Source organism: Pinus tabuliformis, chromosome J (assembly GCF_031772625.1).
Source record: "Pinus tabuliformis cultivar Carrire ecotype Pingquan chromosome J, CPIR1, whole genome shotgun sequence".
Lineage (NCBI taxonomy): Eukaryota > Viridiplantae > Streptophyta > Pinopsida > Pinales > Pinaceae > Pinus > Pinus tabuliformis.
This window is the reverse complement of record NC_142295.1, coordinates 328,245,136-328,266,665: the sequence shown is the minus strand read 5'-3', so window position 1 is coordinate 328,266,665 and position 21,530 is coordinate 328,245,136.

Below are 21,530 nucleotides of genomic sequence, written 5' to 3'. Positions count from 1 at the left end.
GCTGGCTGTGTAGGATAACACTGCAATGTTGTTTCTAGGAGGTAATTGCCAAACATGAGTTATGTGAAGGCCAATGGTTAATTCTCACCATTAAGTGGAGCGACATTATGCTTCATATATCTCTCTGACACTACCTAGATTTGGTTACATTTTCCCTTGTATGGAAGCCACATGTGCAACCTGTCTGTAGAAAAATATTCGTCCAGCTTGCTAGACCAGTCTATGCTGAGTAGTAGACTGTATGCTTCCAGTATTTCCACAAAAGCTATGTTGATGCATTAGTGGACTTGACCATCATGAGATATTCAAAGGATCACTTCTCGTAGTTCACCAATGGTAGGTACCGATGTTCGATCAAGTTGGATGATCCACACGGATGTCTCACTCCATTGTACATTTATATTTTTTGCACTAGAAAGCGACATGACGTTAGCTATCACGCTAGAATCAACCAAGCAGTTGTGAACATTATAGTTAAAATTTTCAAATGATAATAGGAATGGATGGCAACTTAAGTTTGCTTCATCCATTCGGAGTGTGTTGAGCACAGTAGAAAGTGATGAGGGAGGTGTGCTTTCTCCCTTACTAGTAGAGGTTGAGCTGTCCATTGTTGTCAATCGCAATGTGCACAACAGGATGTCTCACTAACTCTAGATCTTAGCTAACTCAAACAAACTGATGTTTGCTCGAGTTTTCTTCATGTCATCTACAATGTTGTGTAGTCTAGAGGTGGAATACTCACCAAGGTTTATGGGACAAGACTGATGTTCACATTTTCTAGTGGAGTGTTCTGCAGTTTGCTTCTCATGGAAGTACTCTTGCCCGTCGCTGTCTTCCCAGACTTATTTTGTGTTTTCTGCTTTGGGGCAGCTGGTGGATAAGCCTTCCTCATCAATAGTCTCATCTTTTCTTGTACTTCTCCAAGTGTAAGGCGATCCCCTTTAATCCTAAGACTGTAATGGTCATTTTGTCTTGGGGGCTGCTTCTCGGTTTTTGTCTTTAGCATTTCTTGTGAGCACTGATATGCATTCACCACATGCCCAAAACTTGATGCTTCATCAGGTGCAATACCTTCATCATCATTTATATCATCCGGCTACTCCTCCATACTGTGCTATGCATTGAGTGTATGACTGTATATCGAGTTTGTGACTCGCTTCCAGTCCGAACAGAAGTTCTCGGGGTGATGTTCTTCGTGGAATGAATAGAACTCGGGATCTACATACTGATTGACATTGAACATGAAGCTCTGTACAGTTTTTCGAGTGGACCAGTTGTTGCCTAATGAGTTGCTTCCCTATCTTTGTCTAGGTAGATGACTGCTTCCAGATGTGTCTATTTTCCATTGTTTAATCACAGACACTTCCATTGTTAAGTTCTTGATGAGGCAGGTGAGGGTTTCAATATCATTTTCTTCCTTGTCTCTACCCTTTCTCGCCATCTCTTGGGACTTCCTGCTTGTGTCTCTAGAGTCCTTTGTTGGTTCATCATCCTTAATGACTCTAATTGCGCACAAGTCGTTTTCGACAACAATAGCATCTTCATAGTTTTCCAAGAGTGTTGGTTTCACAACTTGCTTGATGAACTGTGGAATGTTGGTCGGCAGTGCAGACGTGTAGTAATCAACAGTGATGGAGTCATGAGGTTTGGTGTCCATTGGAAAGTTTTTCAATATGCGTGTAAACCTCTGGTTGAATACTTTTACCTTTTATTTCGCCTCCATCTTCAGGCTACCCAATTCTTTCAGTAACATAGCTAGGGTCATGTCATTAGCAAAATTTTCAAGGAAGATGTGTTTGAATGCACCCTAGTTCTGGTGGAGGGCTGTGACACCATGCAACTTCGTGATCATCCAAGGTACATGGGAACAATCTACAAGGTACGTCATCATTCCGTACCTCAAGGGTTTGTAGCTACAAGTAGAAGTTGTCCAAATGATCTTCTACCTTCAACATGCTATCATGGTTGAACTTGATTTTCATTCTCTTCATTTGCTTCGGCATATTGTGCAAAACAATCGGGAGAGCCAACAATACCTAAGTCATCCATTCTAGATTTGGGTCAACCATCTCTTCTTCGTCTTCGTCCTCTTCCTCTCTTTCACAATCTGACGGTTCCAGCTCTGAGTCCAATGGTTCATCTCTGCATTTGCCTCTTTTATTGCCTTCACCTCTGCCTCCTATACTAAAGCCTGATCCCAAGATAATAAGGGTGTCTTGTTCACCTTGCCAGAAGAATGGAGGTCCCTCTCCATCTTCAATAGCTTCTGCAAGACCTTCAAGTGTGGAAATCACTGTTTCTTCCACTAATGATACAACAACCCTTGTAGGAGTGACTTTTGGATTTCTTGATGCATATGGAAGATGTTGTATGCCTGGTATCAGTCCAACTTCTTTCGTAAACTAGCGAGTGATGGGATGGACGAAGCAAAGGTCATGATATGGAATTTTTTGTTATGTCGTGGGAGGTGACGAGTAACCAATTGCAGAGTCTCGCGTATGTGAGAGAGAGTGCGAGTTACTGCCTGTACCAGATGGTTGATGAATGAGTGTGATAGGACATTCAATCGTATACAACTGGCTTCCCTCCTTCTAGTGCTTGAAATGTTGATGGTGCTGGACCCGCCAACATTTAGGGGATAACCCTGGTATGAAGTCCCAACTAGACCTCACATTGTTTCGTGTGTGAGTCCCATCTGGTATGATGGCCAATTTCCATTATCTTAAAGATCTACCTCAACTCTTGCTTGTCAGCACAGGAGAGTGGTCTTCTTTGTCTTCGAGAAGTGAGGTTCGCGTGCCTAGTGAGTGTAAGTGTTACTTGTGTCAATGGTTCTTTCACTATAGAGGGAGAGAGGGTGAGAGTGAAGCCCCAGTCGGTTGGGAGATGTCCCAACTGTGATAGGAACACACAACACAATAGGACATGCATAGATTCCGGTGGAACAGTCCACACGAATGTAGCAGTCACAACACACAAGGGAAGATAACATGTATAAAACTCAGTGGATTAGTCCGCACAAGTGCAACAGTTGTTATAGAAAGTTTTACGTGAAAGGTATGTATGATGTATGGGAGAGTAGTCTACATGGGAAAGACAGTGTTAACAACATATACAACACATTTCCATTAACATATGTGTATTACAAAAAGTGAATTAGTTCAAGTGTTGAACACAATTTCAAGCAACATGCATTACAAGTGTTAAAGATTAGTCTTACAACATATACAATACAAGTGTGAAAACATGTTGGTCTGTTAGAAGGCTTCTGAATTAAGAAAAAGTTCCAAGACACATTGTTAAACCATACATCACTAATCTCATTTGAGGGGTGTTGGAGCCCCTGCTTACTCCTCGAAGAAAATATAACAAACTCTCTTGGCTATGTGGGAGGAGATAAGGTGAAAAGTACTTTTCATGTACAAATGAGGGGGTATTTATAGACAAGGATGAAACTGACCCTTGTGGTTATTTGACTACCCTCATGACTCTTTGACTTCCCTAAATTTTCAATTTTACATGACTCTTTTTACAACAAGTGGGTCTCTTGGACTTCCACGTTAAATTACATTGATTGAAAACATGGCCAAAAGTAGAGATGTGGATGATGTGACTCATAACACGACTCGACATGACATTGTTGGTACATCCGTGTTACTGCTAGAGTGCATGTCGAGTTGTAGTGCTACTAGGTGGTGGATGTCTTCATGGTGTGTCACAGCTTCATCTCCACATGGCAAGGTGTGTGGAGTCTTCGATGGTCATTGTTTCGCTTGATGTTGCTTTGGCATGTTGCTCCTTTCTTGTATGTTGGAAGGCTTTATAGGTTTGTCTGTTCAATAAAGGTGCAAGTTCATCCGTTCATCAGTTCGTGAGAAAATCTTGCATGTTTGCTCATCCTTCTATCTATGAACACATCTTTGCATGATCATTCATTCACGAGCACATCTCTTCAAATGCATCGTTCATTCATCCATTGGTGAACATGTCCTTCTACATGTGCTCCCTTCATTCATCCCATTAGTTGTCGCACCATGTTTGTTGGTGTACTTATACCTACAATCACTCATGACGAGATGACATCAAATCGAAAAACCTCCTATTCTACCATGACACATGATCATTTCAGATGCAGGTGACTCAAAGAGGCAACAAGGTTGCGAGGTAGGATGATGGCTCCAGGCACTACTGATGAAAACTGCGTAAGGGTCACTGGGTGATGAATATGGGAAATCCAAGTCCATAGAGACTGTCCACAAGGTCTGGTTCGACTAGAGGGAAAAACTGCATCAATTTTGTGAGGAACAACCTAGGCTATGGGAAGGTAGGGTAGACCAAATCTATGTATTTTAGGGAATGAGTGGGCAGTAGGGGCTTGACAACAAAATTTGTGCAATTTCTTGTAGGAATAGGCTAGGCTACAAGGAGGATTAGCAGACAGGATTTGCGTAGTTTTTTGGAGGAACTGGCTGGGAGCTTGGCAGCGAAAGCTACGCAATTCCTAGAGGGAACTAGCAGGTGGATGTTGGGTCACTAGCAGCAAAAACTACACAATTCCTAGAGGGAACTGGAAATCAGTGGCAGGGAGCTTGGTAGCAGAAACTGCGCAATACCTGGAGGGGACTGGAAGTCTACTGCTGGGAGTTGTTGGTGAGAGAAATTGCACTGATACTGGCAAGCCAGACTATTGATCATCTCTGTGAAATTTCTGAGTCGAGCGGACTGCTAGCCAGTAGAGGGCTTGCTCATGAATACTACATAATTTTTTGGCTGAGCAGTCGGTGGACTGTCGAGAGGACTAGTTGGAAAAACTGCGCAATTTTTTTAGGGAGACAGGGACGGTCACTGGGTGTTTGTCTAGCCTATCTATGCAATTTCCTCAATCAGTAGAGTGAATAAGTTCAATAGCCTCTGCACAATTTTTGAGGGGAGTCAGTCCCGAGGTGGCTATCGGGTCCAACTCTCTGGGTGGCCAGCATGAAGGTTGATTGAATTTCTTGCGGGTGGCACAGCTTGAAATGACCTACTTGGTGATTTTGTGTTGTTCTAGGTGACAGTCAATCGAGTCGATGGTGGCGTTAGGTTCCTATACCAATAGGACTCATAATTTTGAATGACTAAGGTTAATCCTTGTAATATTGTACATACCTTTTCTTTCTGCAAATGTTTTCCATATTATTTAAAACTTAAAACATGTAAAGAGGGTATGTCCTAAAAGAAAATCAAAGGACAAAAAGAAAAAGAGAAGGTCAAAAAATGACAATATATGAATTCCAAAAACAAAAAGAGACCATGAAAGTGCACAAGTCAAAATGCCACTACTATTTACTTTTATACAAAATAATGATTATGTGCAGCTTGCTATTCATGCCACAATCCATGGTTATCAAGCTATTTAATCTTGGTTATTTCATGCTTTGAATTTTATGTTTGTAGTTAGAGGATAAAATCTGACCAAACAGCTTAATCTTGGCAGATCATTAGATAGGTAGAGAAAATAAAAGGAGCTCATCAGTTTAATCTGAGCCCTTGGATGATATAAGGTTAGAATTAGAAAGATTACTTTTCAAAAGAAAAATGGATGTTAAGGGTTTGCTAATCTAAATGCACCCACAAAAAATGAAGAAAAAAAGGTAGGGTAAGTAATGGTTAAGTAGAAGAAAGGTTGCTGAAGTATAAAATTGGTTGGATCAAAACACATGAATCATGCTTAGACACATATTTTTATATGTATGATCAACTATGGAAGCAAAAACAAAGGTTTGCAAGTTAATATGATTAACTCCCCCTCATTCATTTTTCCCCTATACTTACTAATTTCCTATCCACAAGCATGTTCAAGTACTTTAAATCCTTCAAGTCAAAGAGGCTCAGAGCATTTCTCTGACTTTTGGTGGGACTGGACCCTCAGCTTAATGACTTATGGACATTAAGTGCTATAATTCCCTCATAAAAGTTATTTCCCTTCATTACCCTAATAAAACATCTTTCCCTAAGGTTAAATAGCATTTTGCCTATGAAAAGTAAAAATCCCATGTTAAGTCCCATTTTCACTCAAAAACCCACAAAAAGGCTTTATCCTAAGTAGAAGTGTTAAATGATTATGTGGGGCATCACAATGAACAAATCACGCCTAAAAATCATATTTTATACTATGCCTAGTGTATTTTACATTCCCACACATTCATTTCATATTAACATGCTAACCTAATGTATTGCCTCCCCGATATAACTTTTTCCCGTATATTAATTAAATCCCATAAATAAATACCCCCAACCCTTAGTTTAAATATAAACTATAGTTGACCCTCTATTTCATACTTTCCCGAAGAACCCCTCTTAACTCACCAACCCTCGGTAAATTTAAGAAAATACCTCGTTTTAAACCCATGGTCCCACTTCATTAAAAACCCTTCCGATTAATTTAATCTCGTATTTAACCTATAATTAATCACAAACCACTTGTGATTAAAGCCTTGGGCCCCCTAAACTTTTTCCCAATCCCATCCATGCTATTTGACCACACGACTGTCATCTGATTGTCAATGCCCAAATCCGACGATTCACAGCCATATCAGGCTCACCTAATGCCTGACCTTTACCCGAAGTTAAAACCGTCATTAAACCCCACCCAATTGATTAAACCCGTGATTAAAGTCTTAATTAATCACAAACCACCAAAGATTAAAGTCCTACCCCCCGGCCCTGACACCTCAGCTCATTTCATCCGCACACCTCCATCACCCGACTATTGTCTAATCACCATCCCCCTCATCCAACAGTCCACAGCCATATCAGCCGCGCCTGATGGCTGATTGTTACCCGCCCGATAAAGCGGTTTTCCCCCGAACCCTAAATGCTACAAGTCAGGTGCAAGAGTAGATCGGGTGACCCCTGCCAAATATTGCCCAACCCTCATAAGAAATGCGATGGCCTGGGAAACCACCTCCCCACTTAACCCAAGAAACCATCACTATTCACTTAACTAATCTCACGCCAAATTTAAAAAGTTTCTCATTAAAACCCTAAAAAACTTCGTTTTCATTCCTTTTGCCCTGTTTCACAGTAAAACCTATCAAACCCTTTTGGCACCACCCTGAACCTTTTCGAAACAATTCGACCTTCGATTACTTTCAAAACATTGCCAGGACTCTTTCCCTAGACATCCCTATGCAATAAAGCCATCAATTTCCTTTCTTGCCAACCTATGTTTTCTTAATGATTGTTGTATTTTGCAAGTAATTAGCAGAAGACCAGAGCTTGGATAAATAGTTTTGATACTAGTCATAAAACTTGTTTACTCCAAGACTCGAAAGGAAATCTATTTAAAAAACCTTCATTCAGAAGAAGAAAACAGTTATAGATAGAACAAAGGAAGAAATCATTCACACAGAGAAATTGACTGTTAAAACAAAGGAACCAGACAGAGCATACAGTCAAAATACAAACATACCAAACATACAGAAAGTTGATCAATATCCATTACCATATGTTGATACATATAAAAAACTAAACAATTTACTATTGAAATACAAAGTAAAAAGTTAAAATATACAGTAAAAGTAAAAACACAGTAAAGGATATTGACAAGTCATCAAAGTAAAAGTGTATCAGTGTCAAAGAGTATCAGATGAAAGCCTAAAGTGACTAAAACTTCCAGCATGAAAGATCAAAACAACAAGGCAGCAAAAAGGGCTAAAACCAAACTATAAAGGCTAGCAGCACCACAATAAATGGAACAACACGAAAGCAGTTCAATAACTGTCTCTATCTTCTTGCAAGAAGATATTTGTATTTCCTAGATTTAATATCAAGTTAGTTTGAGATATTTTGTAATAATTTTTGTATAAATACTTCACAATTAGAAGTATGTAGTGTTGATTCTTAGACATTTCTATAGATTTCTTGATCAAAAGACTCTAAATATATTATATCACTGACTGAGCCAGAAAGTTGGACTGATGAATAAAGACAAGATATTTCACAGGATTCATGTGTTAAGAAAAGTGCAGATAAGTATTTTCTCATGTTATTGTTATCTTTCTTAAAAATTTTCCACAATATTTAATGTATTTCTGAATCTCAATGCTATAATTGGAAAAATATCCTAGAATTTGTTTAATTACACTTTTTTTTAAGCATATAAACGTTTTCCACTGATATCTAAGTTAAGGAATTCTTAATTGCTCCTTAGTTTAGGTTGTTTCTTGCTAATCCATATCAAAGGATTCTTAATTGCCCTTTGCTTTTGATTACCCCCTATTCCTCGTTTAAGTCCTGGTCTGAGAACCCTTAATTGCTCTGTCACCCTGATTCAAACCATTTCACCACCCTATTCCAAAGACCTGCACTTTACTCTGTGTTGTAACATGTATTTTTTGTTGCCTTTAATATTCATGTTTCATTCAAAAATCACTTGAAAATATCTTTAAAAAGATAAGACAAGAGGGAGATGTAATAAATTGCATATTAGAATCAAAACACAAAAGAAACAAGTGTAAAAGAATTGGCCCATGTGATCAAGTTAAATCATATTATAAATTGTTTATCGAGCCATAACCAATATATGTGTGTGTGTGTTAAGAAATGTGTTAATCGCAATCGCAAAGATGCAGCCAGAAGTTATATTATTACCACAGGAATCACCAATCGCCGATTGTGATTTGCGACAGGCCGGACTCAAAACACATACATATTATGTTTTAAAGTTTCAGCGGGTCCGCAGTATAACAGAGCGTCTTATATATAGGTTGTGTTCTGTTGATTGCGATATGCGATAGGCCGGACCCGATGTTACATATGTATTATGTTTAATTCTTCCGTCGCATCCATCCTATCGTGGATTGTAAAGGTTTATATTAATCTAACAATTGAAAGTTTCTATTGCAATAAGCGATGGTAAAGCCAGACCTGAAGCATATATATATTATGTTGTAAAGTCTCGGCGGGTCCACCACACTGCAGGGCTATAGATGTTGGTTCCACCAATAGCGATTGTGATGGCAATACTCGAAAGCATATATATCGTGCTTTATAATTCTGGTGAGTCCGTAAAGTGCCGAATGCATATGTGATTAGTTCATTCGTCAATTGCAATATGCAATGGGATTTCAGACCCAATATTTTTATATATCACGTTTATAACTCTGGCGTGTCCGCAGTCATGTAGTTATAAAGGATTGGGTTAATATACCATTGAAAAGGGTCGTTTGTGATTGCGATAAAGGTATGCCTCGATAGTTGTGTAGAGCCTGCGTTAAAAGTGGAAAAAGCATGTTTATGGTGTATTTCTATTATAAAAGATATATAATAGAAATAACACAAATAGAAGGATTTATGCATAAGTCCAACATTAAAATGGAAAGCACCGATTACGATCTGCGATGTGAAGCATATCCGATAAATTTATGAAGTAGAGTTAATTATTTTTGAGTTCTGCAATTACCAAAGGTTTGCATTAATTTTGCTGTGTAAAAGGAAAAATCAGTGTTAAAGCAAAATTTGAAGAAAAAGGCAGTTGGTCGAATTTCTTGGTGTTTTGGCCAATCAAAACGCCTAATACATACATAAGTCTAGATTTAAGCACGGCTAACACAGTTTATCACAACTAAAATGGATTAATCATTATTTAAACATGTACAGAAGAAGCCAGCAGTTATTGTCATCTTTGAAGTTCAGTTGTGTTCCTATTATTTCATGTTCTTTGAGGTGCCTTTTACCCTGTGTAAAATTCTGTAATAGTTTTTACTTCGGATAGTTAGAGAAGCAGTTAAATAATTTGGGCAGTTTCAGAAATCAACAATTGTTCCACATTGTATAAAAAGATGAAAATTTACAAAGAAAGGGTTCTAATTTTTTAGAACCCGGTGACTAGGCCACTATATTCCTGATATCACTGTTGATTAATGAAAGAATTAGAAGTTTCCATGAGTTGTTGGGTATAATTTTGTAACCTTCTCTGTCATGTGTCATGTTATGTTTTCTTCTTTCAAGTATAGTAATGAAGCCATAGGTCTTTATTTTCTTATGTAGATAAAGTTAAAATTCCTTAAAAGAGCACTCCTATACTTGAAGTTTCCACCCTCCTTTCTAAGTTATAGATAATAGTTTCTATGAAAGACCAGCATATTATATTTAACTTCTCCAAAAGTCACAGATAGTATTTTATGTGTTAACCAGCATATTTCTATTATTCAGTTCTCATTTTCATAATTCTTCTAAGTTACAGATAGTAGTTTCTATGAAAAACCAACATATTATCCTTAGCTTCTCCTTCAAGCTTTCTTCACTCATCAATTATATCTAGCAACAAATGGCATTCTGAGATGTTCCAGTCATATATGTATTAAGGGTTAGAGACCAAGTTTTCCAGGTCGTTCATTTGAGAACACAACAAACAATAAGTGACAAATAAGTGAAACTTTGGTTGAATTTGTTAGAATATTTAACAAATTGTACAGTAGTCTCCGAGTGGAGATTAAGCCTCCTCCTGCTAGTGAAAAAATAACTTTTGTAAGGGCTTTTGAATCAAATTTTGGATTCACATTAAGGGAAAGAAGAGCTCCAACCCTTGATCAAATCCAAACAGATGCATTAGAGATAGAATCAAATCTGATGGCTACAGGGAAAACACCAGAAACATAGCCTATCCAAGACAAGTGAAAGGCAAAGATGAAATCCTCTCAAAGTCAAGCATTGGGAGTTGTGTGATGTAATTAAATTTTTTTCAGATAAAGTAAATAAATTAGAGTTATAAAATAAGAACTTTTAGAAGAAAACACAGTATAATAAGAACTTTAATCCCCAATACAGAAGACAACCTTTCCAAATCTTGCAAAGGGAAAGAAAAGATCAAGATCAAATTCAAGCACCATTATATAGAGAGGTAGATCGTGTTGAAAAACAAGAGCATCCTGAAGATCAAATTTTTACATTATATGTGGTGGATGAAGATGAACTTGGTATAGAAGAAGAAGAGTATGAATATGATGAAACATATGCCATTCATGATGAAAATAAAATTGATGAATATTGGAAGCAATTCTCTGATTTTATGTAGGTTGAACTACATAAGAAATATGACTTGAGATTGAGGAAGAGATCAAGAAATCAAGAAAATGAAAGTGAGCAGCAAGTTTCAACTTCTTCACCAAAGGCGACTCCATAAGAATCTCAATCTGCAAAACAAGTGAATAAAGAAAAGCAACAATAAAATGCAAATGGTAAGACACAGATACTTCAAGGTGAGTCTTCTCAAGATCAAACTGGAAAAATTCCTTTGGAGAGACTTTCTTCAATTCCTCAAGTAATCCCAGTCATGAAAAAAGGTGAGGAGGAGAACGAAAGGACTACTAAACAGGGTCACTTCTTTAGTCTTACTAAGGAGTTGGAAAAGGTAAGAATTCAGGTTCCTCTTACAGAATTGACAAAAATACCTATTTATCAAAAGGAGATTGTTGATTTTGTTAGTTTGAAAGAAAATGTGATTATAAATGACACTGCACATATCTAGGAAGACAAACCAGTAGTGGTTTTTGGTCCACATGTAGAGGAAGTAAACCCTTCAATACCTCCGTTTTATATTTCGTTACTGGTTCATGATTTCCTCCTACATAATTGTATGTTTGATTTGGTAGCTTCACATAATCTTATGCCTTTGTCAATAATGAAGCAACTAAATCTACAAGTTACCAAACCCTATAGGGACTTGTATTCTTTTGATTCGAACAAAATCAGGTGTCTGGGGGTTATTAAGGATATGGCAGTGTCACTAGCCCAAATTCTAGCTATAAGCTTGGTCATGGATGTATTAGTAGCAAATATCCCTGATAGATTTGGAATGCTTCTATCTAGGTCCTGGGGGGCTAAATTGGGTGGTGTTTTGAAACTGGATTTTACATATGCTGTTATACCGATTTTTGGTGGAGAAGAGAGGAGATTGTACAAAGAAACTAGATTTGTAAAAACAATTTCAATAAATGGAGCAAGTAATTCATCTGTATATAGCCAGGAGAAGGATGACTTTGCTTGTTTCACAATGTATGATAATGCAGAGCTGGTTGAAGATAATCAGAAGCAGCTTTCTTCAGCCAATGTAATTACAGAGCTGTAAAATGGAGGAGTGTGGAAATGCTTCTTTGATGGAGCTTATTCCAAGGAAGGAACAGGTGTTGGTTTTCTCCTAATTGAGCCTGGAGGTAATATGTTCCCTTTTTCTTTCAAATTAGAGTTTGAGGCAACAAACAATGTGGTGGAATATGAGTCCTTGATTATTGCTCTACAAATAGCTAAACAGATGGGAGTTAAGTCAATTTCTTCTTTTGGAGATTCAATGTTGATTATTAAGCAAATAAAAGATCATTCCCAAACAAAGCACCCTAGGCTTAGGGCATACAGAAATGAGGTATGGGATTTGATTGAGAACATTTTTGAAGCTTTTAACATTCAATTTATTCCAAGAGATGAGAATAGATTAGTAGATTCATTGGCTGTGGCTGCTAGTACTTTCAAGCCCCCTATTAATCCAAGACTAAGATATGAGGTAGGTATGAGACGCAGACCCCCTGTTCCTGATCATGTCAAAAATTGGCAAGATTTTGAAGATGATCAGCAGATTAAAGAATTTTTTACTATAGCTGAGGAGTTTCAGGGCATAGAAATTTATTAGGATAAAGAAGAAACAATAGAAGTTGTAGAAATCAGTGGTTCAAAAGATTCAATAGCTAATCCAAAGATTTTTCAATTGAAGGATAATATTTTTCCAAAGGGACTTGTTCCTCTTGAAAGGCTTTCTAACCCCAATGATTTGGTTGTTGACTCAGGGAAGGTTTCATACGATGAACACATTCAGGATCACAGCATTGGAACTCAAGAGAAACTCAGAATGAATTGTTTTTTCAAGATTCACTGGCGAAATGGTTCTAGATTAAGCACTCAAATGCTAACTTGGTATCATTGGAAGATTGACTTCACCTGATGGAGATCAATCATGTACATATGTAGGAACTTGTAAATAAATAAGCTCAGGTGTTGAGCATTTGGTTTTCAGTTGTAGTTCTTTAGTTTAACTTTAGAAGGATAAATAAGGTTGACTTTCCCAGTTAGAAACTGGTTTGCAGAGGTGTCATACTTCAAGATTGATAGGTTTCAGTTGTCAAATTTCAGGGTTTTCATAGTTTTGGACTCCATGCCCAACTAAGGCTATTGATATACAATTCTCAATATTTTTGTATCAAGGTACAAGCATCTTGTCACTGCAGAGATCGGCGTAGGTTCACTATACAAAATTTTCACACAACTAAGTTTGGCGAAGCAATATATGACTCCATGCCCAATGGATAAGGCACTAATCTACGGTTCTTAGTGCTTCTATGGAAAATGAACTATCCCTAGGTGGAGCCAAATGTTGTAACATGTATTTTTCCTTGCCTTTAATATTCATGTTTCATTCAAAAATCACTTGAAAATATCTTTAAAAAGAAGGCAAGAGGGAGATGTAATAAATTGCATATCGGAATCAAAACACAAAAGAAACAAGTGTAAAAGAATTGGCCCATGTGATCAAGTTAAATCATATTATAAATGGTTTATGGAACCATAACCAAAATATATGATGATGATGATGGTTAACGTCCATTGAGACCAAATTGGTCTATCGGACCTATAATTTCTTAATTTCTAATTGTCTGGCTCCTCGTCTTTCTTGGTGAGATTGGTGATGTAGCTTTCTTTTTCTTCTCTACGGTCTTCCAACTTCCTTTATCTTGCATCTCCTTCATCTCTTCTGGTTCTTGGGACATTGGTGTCTTAGCTTCGCGATATATTGTGTTCGTCCTTTTGGAGATAGTCGGAGAAGAAGTTTGGTCTAGGAGATCTACTTCGCTATTAAATGAAGATTTATTTTACGCATTATTTGAAACCTCATAACTGTCGATGCTTGAGGGTTTGTTGAGTTCACCTTTTTGTTGTTGGGCGGGCTTTCCCCCTGCTTGTCTTGGGAGTTGTTTCTATCTTGCCTGATTTCTTGTAATTCAGAGTTTTCTCAAGAGTATTCTTCTTGGATGACAGTGTAGTGTTCTTTTTGTGCTCCTTCCCATCATGTCGATCTGTGGTGATTTTTTCTAACAGAATTTTCTAGGAGGCTTTTGGGCAATTTTTGGCTAGGTGGCCTATCTCAAAGCAAGATCGACATCTGAAGAGGACACTTTCATAATCGAGTTTCTGGTTCCACACATAGTCTTTACTTGTTAGGTGTATTTCAGCTAGGAATCCAACGCTGAAGTCCATTTCCACACAGATGCGTGCATACGTGGTTCTGGCATATTCCTCTGTTTTTGGGCACCTGCAGTAAAATTTCCCAATTGCATTTCCAATGGCCTCTAGCGAAGAGAAATTCCAGAGATGCAAGGGTAGGTTTGGCAATCTCACCCAAACTGGTGCTAAGGTTATGACTATTGTTGAGCGATCGAATGATGGGTTCCATGGCCTCATGAATAGGCCTGATTTATCCCAAAACCAAGGGCCGGAATCTAGAATACATCGTCTGCTTTCACGGTTTTCAAAATCTACTATAAAGAAACCCCTAGCATAGGGGTAGATATTAATTGCATCAGGAATTAGAGGCTTCCATACCTTCGAGATCCAACTGTGGAGAGCTATCATCCGCGGCCAAAAACCATTGAATCGGCATATTAAGGCACTTTCAGAGAACTTCAAAGCCTCATCGAGTGAAGCCTGGACCACTTGGACAGTGGGAGCTGAGGCTTCACTGACAATATGGGTGGGAGCTTTCCCCCCAGAGGTGGACGGAGAGCCAGCAGCTATTTTCGCGAAGCTGGGAGCCATCTAGAGAATTTCCTCCTTAGCAGGCGAGGGAAGCCAGATCGGGAATGTATATTAAATGTGCTGCAAAGCCGCAGATCATATCATGGTAGATCTAAAAGCCGTAGACCACCAGCAGAACACCTTAGCAGGTGACGGAAGCAAGACCGGGAATGTGTATTAAATGTGCCGCAGAGCCGCAGATCATATCATGGCAGATCTGAAAGCCATAGATCACCACAGATCACCACATATCTTTGAAGACAGCGTGTAATATAATATCCACAAATGGAGGATGTCCAGAATGGAATGAAAGCCGCAGATCACCGCAGATCTGAAAGTCGCAGATCACTGCATCAAAAATCTTCACCGCAAATCATGGCAGATCTGAAAGCACTAGCTCTAAAAACCGCAGATCACCGCATGAAAGCTGCAGATCACTGCATGAAAGCCATAGAAAGAAATATGGATTCTTGAGCTTCAAGGGAGCAGGAAGTCGAACTCCAACGCAGCCTAAAATTGCCCACATATAATAGTTAGTTGGTCGTGGAATAAACGCTAAGCAAAGTCCACGATAGATATTCACTGTTGAACTTTGGCTCTCCCGTAGAAATTAATCAGATCCTCACAGTCTTTGAGTTCAGCACCTTAACAGAATCGATTCTCCAGAACCTCTGAGATCCAGAACGTCCGCGGGTTAAGAACCTTCATGTATGCCACAATCCCTACGGCAAACCCTAATTCCGTAGAGTCAAAGTTACCATCGAGCACAGATGTATGTTATGCTCAGCTATAATGAATGTTAGCGGAGAGCCAAGCCAGATCATCGCAGATCACCGCAGATCTGAAAGAACAATGTATTCAAGGATCACCGCAGATCACCGCAAATCTGAAAAACACTGAAAAGACTGCAGATCACTGCATGAAAGTCGCACTCACTGTTGGTATGTGTGTGTGTGTGTGTGTTAAGGGATGTGGTTACTCACAATCGCAAAGATGTAGCGGGTAGTTATATTATTACCATAGGAATCACCGAGCGCTGATTGGGATATGCGATAGGCCGGACCCAATGTTACATATTTATTATGTTTAATTCTTTTGGTGCATCCGTCCTATCATGGATTGTAAAGGTCTATATTAATATAACAATTGAAAGTGTCGATTGCAATAAACGATGGTAAAGTTGGACCTGAAGTGTATATATATTATATTGTAAAATTTCGGCGAGTCCACCACACCACGGGGCTATAGATGTTGGTTCCGCCGATAGCGATTGCTATGGCTGGACCCGAAAGCATATATGTCATGCTTTATAATTCTGGTGGGTCCATAAAGTGTCGAATGCATATGTGATTAATTAATTTTCCGATTGCAATATGCGATGGGATTTCGGACCCGATATTGTTATATATTACGTTTTATAAGTCTGGCGGGTCCGCAGTCATGTAGTTATAAAGGATTGGGTTAATACACCACTGAAAAGGACCGATTGTGATTGCGATAAAGGTATGACTCGATAGTTGTGTAGAGCCCGCGTTGAAAGTAGAAAAGGCATGTTTATGACGTATTTCTATTATAAAAGATATATAATAGAAATAATGCAAATATGAAGGATTTATGCGTAAGTCCAACATTAAAATGGAAAGCATCAATTGTGATTTACGATATGAAGTGGATCCAATAGATTTATGAAGCAGAATTAATTATTTTTGTGTTTTGCAATTACCAAAGGTTTGCGTTAATTTTGTTGTGTAAAAGGAAAAATCAGTGTTAAAGCCAAATTTGAAGAAAAAGGCAGTTGGTTGAATTTCTTGGTGTTTTGGCCAATCAAAACGCTTGATACATACATAAGTCCATATTTAAGCACGGCTAACACAGTTTATCATGACAAAAATGGATTAATCATTATTTAAGCATGTACGGAAGAACCCAGCAACCGATTAACATAGCAAGCCAATAGTTATTATCATATTCAAAGTTCAGTTATGTTCCTATTATTTCATGTTCTTTGAGGTGTCTTTTACCCTTTGTAAAATTTTGTAATAGTTTTTACTTCAAATAGTTAGAGAAGCAGTTAAATCATTTGGGCAATTTCAGAAATCAACAACTATTCCACAATGTATAAAAAGTTGAAAATTTACAAAGAAAGCATTCAAATTTTGGAGAACCCGCAGACTAGGCCACTGTATTCTTGATATCATCGTTCATTAATGAAAGAATCAGAAGTTTCCATGAGTTGTTGGGTATAATTTTGTAACCTTCTTTGTCATGTGTCATGTTATGTTTTCTTCTTTCAAGTATAGTAATGAAGCTACATGTCTTTATTTGGTTATGTAGATAAAGTTAAAATTCCTTAAAAGAGTGCTCTTATACTTGAAGTTTCCACCTTCCTTTCTAAGTTATAGATAATAGTTTCTATGAAAGACCAGCATATTATCTTTAAATTCTCCAAAAGTCATAGATAGTAGTTTCTGTGTTAAGCAGCATATTGTCTATTTTTTTTTGTGTAAGTCAGCTTTTGATATTAACAAAAAGAAAATATAGTACAAAACTTTTGCATCTGTAGACTACGGGCCGCTTAATAGCAAACCTATCTTCAGGAGACCAAAAAGAGTAGACAGAGTAACTGAAAACTAAAAAACAGCACACCTCGCAGGGCGGCAGAGAACCAGAACTAACAGAAGGACATAAACAAAAGAAGACCTGTCAGAGAAGACACTAGACAGGCTACCTAGACAGTAAACATATCAACCCGCAAAGAAGAAGGAAGCGAGGATAGCAAGCCGCGAAAATAAAGAGACTGACCATCGAGGACGTGGAGTCTGAGAGACTACAGAATCAGATATGTTTAAACATCTCCGGGACCAGTTCAGACCTTGACATGTTGACCTGTCCTGGCTTGGGAGGATTGCCCTGCTGATCTCCAGTCGGATCTCCCTTCTGCATATCTGAAGGCTTGCTGTCTTGACCAATGACATGTCTTAAGAGTTTAATCAGAACCGTGAGCTTCTTGTCGATAGTGTCGACCTGTTGCTCCAGCGAACTCAGCTTGAATTCAATACTCTCAACGACCGCCATATGATCATGCCTCATAGTTTCTGTGAAATTCTGAAGCTTTCGCAACTGCTCCGCATATTCTCCCTGAATACCCAGAGCTTTCGCAAGAAGGGTCTTCATGCGCCAGCTCTCAGCTTGGGTTCTGACGAATTGAGTAGCGCGAGTGCTGACTGTTCCAGGGTCCAGGATCCAGTCCACTTCTTTTCCAATTTGCTGGTCTGAAAGCTTGTTCTCCTCCTCCTGGACCACGGCTTCCAAGTCAATAATCTTACGCGTATTCCTTTGTGAGGTCCGCGTTTCATACATCTCTCTCACTTGCTGAAGGTCTTTGTTGGCAGACTCATTGCGGCTGCCCTCCCCTGCCATTGTATTGCTTACTCTCCTAGTGTTTTCCTGAGCTCTATCTGCAGAGTGAAGAGGCTCTGTCTTGCTACACGATAAAACAATGCTTTTCCCGTTGCCTCTGATAGTGGTTAAATATCAAATTCCTAGGAAATTACCGGTATAAGGTCACTTTTCTCTGTGTAACTTGCACGTCAGATCATCATAATTGTTGCGTGATGGTATGTTGGTTGGGTTATGGTATAATTGCATCCCCTTACGGTCACCGCTCCCTGCCTGCTCCATATCTTGCCAAGTGTCCCCCTTCCTGATCATATTTCGGCGGCTCATACCATCACAGATCATGAAAACTGCAAAAATCTTTGTCACCTGCTTCTGTCATAGTTGCCCTTATCTCGCTTGTCCTTCGAGCCCTGCTGGGATTTAATGGAGCCTGCCAAGTCAGCATGTCTAATCAATTATGACGCTGAATTATTCGACCCTCCGGTCGGACTCCTCTGCCATCACCAGATCTAACCTGGAGAGCTGCATGCATTTTCCTCTTAACTCTGGGTTGTCAATATCCTGCCAACAGTTGTCCCACATTGTGTTAGGGTGTTCAATCCCATGATTCGCCAGGTGGTCAGCAACCGAATTAGCATTTCGCCGAACCGCCTAAAAGATGAGGGCTTTTATTTCTCCTAACAGTTTGGCAATATTGTCTGTAACCTTGGCCAGTTGCCAATGTCTGGTAACCTTACTTGCTGGTGTTCCCCCGTAGATTTTCCTGGCCGCTGTTATGGCCACCTCTGAATCTCCTTCAACCACTGCGTTTCCTGTTTGGTTCATTCTGAGAATCCTTAGTCCTCTTTCCATGGCTGCAAATTCCATTTCGTTATTGGTTCCTTCCCCTAGGGTTTTACTGTAAATGTGAAGAATTTCCCCTTCATGATTCCGGATGATTCCACCAATGCCTGCCAAGCCAGGATTTCCTCTCGAGGCACCGTCAAAGTTTAGCTTTAGGAACCCTTTAGGCGGATGACTCCAGCCAATTAGCACAGTGCTTGGTTTTTGCTGGCATTCTGTGGTTCCCATGTTTCGTCCATTGTCCAAATTGAAGGCTTTTAGAATTCGCTGGTCCCTGGCTGAAGCTTGGTTATCAGGATCGGCTCTGCACTTCACCAAGATTAATTGTCGAATATTTTTGGTTAAGGTAACTTGCGAGTGCTCTATATTTCTGTGCTCATTCTGAAAAATTATTCTATTTCTTTCTTTCCATATGGTCCAAGTTATGAAGCCTCGCAAGACTTTCCATATACTATTGATTCTTAAATTGTTTGAGTACTCGCTTGGCCAATTCATAATAGTGTTTTGAATGGAGTCCCTGTCCCTGTTAGTTTGTTGCATTATAGTTTCCATCCATCTCCAAAGGTGATCAGCCCATTCATAGGTGTTGAATAGATGGTTCATAGTTTCTTCAGCTAGATCGCACAAAGGGCATTTATAAGGGCCTTTAAATCCTTTTTTGGGAAAATTCTCCCAAGTAAGAGTTTTTCTCCACATTAGGAGCCAGAGAAAGGTTTCTATTTTAGGCCAAAACATGGGATCCCAGACCTTGTTGCTCCATTGAATTACCTCCACCTGCTCTGAATGATCTAGCTGCTCTCTGGCCTCTTTGAGTGTGAAATTACCACTCCCTTTCATGCCCCATCTTAGCTTGTCGCTTTCTGTGGCCTTTCTGATTTTTCTTTTGTTTAGATGGCTTAGCAGATCACTTATATTATTGTTTTCCTCAATTGAGTTTTCTGTATCATGGATTAACCAATCTCTCCATTCCTGGTCGCTGCTACTGTGGCTCCAATAATGGTGGACAGTATACTTTCCCCTGTTCTGGCATTCTCTTTTAAAATCTTCTAGCTCTGGTTTTTCCAGCCTTGGGAGTTGCTGCCAAGCATCTTCCCAAGAAAGGGCGGTTTCCCCATTGCGGATTTCCTAGAAACTATGATCCTGAACTATGTTACAATTCCTTCTTGCTAAATTCCATATTGGAGAACCCTCAAGCATTTCATGTAACCTTATTAAGTCCTGTTCGTTGCAGTCGGGAGTATATTTCTCCTTCCAGTGTCTGGCCCATGGCAGATTGGGTTCCTTCAACCAACACCACCACAGCTTGGCTCCGCATGTCATGTTGATGGTGTAGGGATCCACGAGATTTAAGCCTCCTGCTGCTTTCGATTTGCATAGTTTGTTCCAGGCCACAAGTGCCCATTTCTTTTTCTCAGCATTGCCACTCCACATAAATGATCTTTGTATAGCCCTACTTTTCTGGAAGACTCCATTAGGAGTCGGCATGATGGAAAGCAGATACCGCGGAATGGCTTGTAGTATTGCTTTAGTGAGGACCAATCTTCCAGCAAAATTAAGAGCCCTATGAGTCCAATGTTTACATATTTTCTCCATTTTTGCCAAGATTTTTTCCCAATGAATTTTTTGCCAAGGTTTAGTCATAAGCGGGGCTCCCAGATACTTAGAGGGCAGACTACCCCTTCGAAAGCCTAGAATATTAGATAGATGCTTCTGAATTGCTAGATGAGTATTAAAGAAGAAAATAGTAGATTTAGCATGATTAATCTCCATACCTAAAGCTTTGCTGAAGAGGTCTAGAATGTTCTTGAAATCCACAGCTTCTTTCACAGTTCGAGTGCCATGCAGCATTGTGTCATCTACAAACTGCTGGTGCGTTGTTGCAGGTATGGAGTGAAGTGGATGTAATCCTTTGATTTTTCCTTCATCTCTTGCTTTGTGAATGAGTCTGCTGAGCCCTTCCATAAGGATCACAAAAAGGAATGGGGATAGAGGGTCTCCTTGCTTGATGCCTTGGGAGGGGGATAAAGGCTCCGAGGGGGAGCCATTGACCAAGATAGAAAATTTGGTGGATTTAATCAGAGCTAGGATCCATTTGGTCCATTGTTTGTCAAAGCCAAAAGCATTCAGAATGGCTTCCAGATAATTCCAGTTGACCTTGTCGAAAGCTTTGGAGAGATCTAGCTGCATTAGAATACCTGCTAATTTCCTTGTCTAAAGGGTATGAACCATCTCCTGAGCTAAAAGGATGTTGTCCAAAATTTGTCTACCTTCCACGTAGCCTGACTGCTCTTCCGAAATTAAGTCAGGAAGAATAGGCTTAAGTCTATTGGCTATAACTTTAGATATGATTTTATATATCACATTACATAAAGCTATAGGTCTGAATTTTTCTGGAGAGTTGGCCTCTTCTTCCTTAGGAATTAGAGCAAGCAAGGTGGAGTTCAGTGATTTGAGAATGGAACAGG